Source organism: Etheostoma spectabile, chromosome 12, assembly GCF_008692095.1.
Source record: "Etheostoma spectabile isolate EspeVRDwgs_2016 chromosome 12, UIUC_Espe_1.0, whole genome shotgun sequence".
Taxonomy (NCBI): Eukaryota; Metazoa; Chordata; class Actinopteri; order Perciformes; family Percidae; genus Etheostoma; species Etheostoma spectabile.
The window spans coordinates 3,000,557-3,002,384 of NC_045744.1; the positions used below are offsets into that span (position 1 = coordinate 3,000,557).

Genomic DNA, 1,828 nt, shown 5'->3' on the forward strand with positions numbered 1-1,828 from the left:
AGTCCTCAGATTGGACAGATAGTCTAGCTAGCTGTCTGGATTGACCCTGCAGACATCTGAGGACCAGGTAACCATAGTCCTCAGATTGGACAGTAGTCTAGCTAGCTGTCTGGATTTACCCTGCAGAGATCTGAGGACCAGGTCACCATAGTCCTCAGATTGGACAGATAGTCTAGCTAGCTGTCTGGATTTACCCTGCAGAGATCTGAGGACCAGGTAACCCTAGTCCTCAGATTGGACAGATAGTCTAGCTAGCTGTCTGGATTGACCCTGCAGAGATCTGAGGACCAGGTCACTATAGTCCTCAGATTGGACAGATAGTCTAGCTAGCTGTCTGGATTGACCCTGCAGAGATCTGAGGACCAGGTCACTATAGTCCTCAGATTGGACAGATAGTCTAGCTAGCTGTCTGGATTGACCCTGCAGAGATCTGAGGACCAGGTCACTATAGTCCTCAGATTGGACAGATAGTCTAGCTAGCTGTCTGGATTGACCCTGCAGAGATCTGAGCAGCAGTTACCAATAGTCCACCAAATTTAAAATTCTAACAGAAAGAAAGCGGAAAGAAACAGAAAATACATGCATCTGGCGGAATTTTCTGCAGATCCGGAGCAATCCCGGAAGTGGAACGCAAAGGATCTAGATTAGGCTTGGCTACACCACATACGTTCTTGCATAGGAGAAAAAAAACCTCTGGGTTGTATGCATTTCTTTAAACCAATCACTACTGTCTTGGGCGGATGCAGCACCATATAGCTCTCCAAATTAGTCTCAGGAAGACCAATATTAAATGAAGTTACCTGTTCACACAATACAGTAATGGGAGGTATTTAGAGAGTAAATGCCATAAACATATGCTTTGTAAATCTTTATAATCCTTCCCCAAAAGAACCAAGCAGGCCTGTCTTGTTGCATGATCCAAATTTTCTTAGCTTGCTAGCTCGAAATTGTAGATTAGAGCCCAATCGATGTATTGGCGGGACAATATTATGCATTTTCCAAATTTTTCGGAATCTGCATTTATAATGGCCGATAAATTAATATATATATTTTTTTAAATGTAAATATTTTAAACTATTAATTTAAATGATTCTGATAAATGGATATTTTTAAAAATTAAATAAAAAGGGACAAAACATCCATTAACCATGTTGTGAGTGTTGGCGTTGCATGGTTTGTCCACCAGAGGGTGCTCTACAACGTCCCTGTTTTTTTGTTAAGGTGTTTTTGTTAAAAGGACTTTAAGTTTCATATCTTATATTTTTATACATTTTAGTTATCATAACTTTAATATATTTGGATGGAATGAAGCTCCACTGATCCAAACTACACACAGCTAAGCAAATTAAATGCAAACTAACTTCCTGTCTTATTCCCAGTAGTTACTAAAATCTCCTCCAACAAAATATAACTTCCCACATACTGTAAAACTAGTAATAGGTAGCATCATTCAAGACCAAGAAAAGAGGGCTGAATTTCTGAGTTCCATCAATTAATTTTCCCATCTTTGCTAATTCAGGGCATCAGACAGTGTTTGATGAAGTATCACAAAGGGACCAGTGTCGTCTTAGTTTCAGATTCAGTGGTAGCAACTTTCAACCACAGCTCCATCAGCAGCCGCCACTTTGACGACAGATATAAACTCCCCGTGCTATTCTTCCTCCAGATGGAGTGTGGTTAAGGATGTTATTTCCTCTGAGGATTGTTTTAAGCTGCATTTTTCATACTTCACACTTGCCGCCTTCTCGCTCTCACTGGTAATTTTGAGCTTAGCTTTAAGTTTGAAACCCGGTAGCTTGTGATTTTCCTCTCCTCTTTAATGGTTTCC

General features: G+C 40.3%; 1 protein-coding gene across 2 annotated transcripts in view; it reads left to right on the forward strand.

The window, feature by feature from the left end:
- LOC116699232 (semaphorin-6B) overlaps positions 1–1,828 on the forward strand; it is a 35,026-nt gene that overhangs the window by 21,460 nt on the left and 11,738 nt on the right. The gene's annotated exons all lie outside the window — the stretch shown is intronic.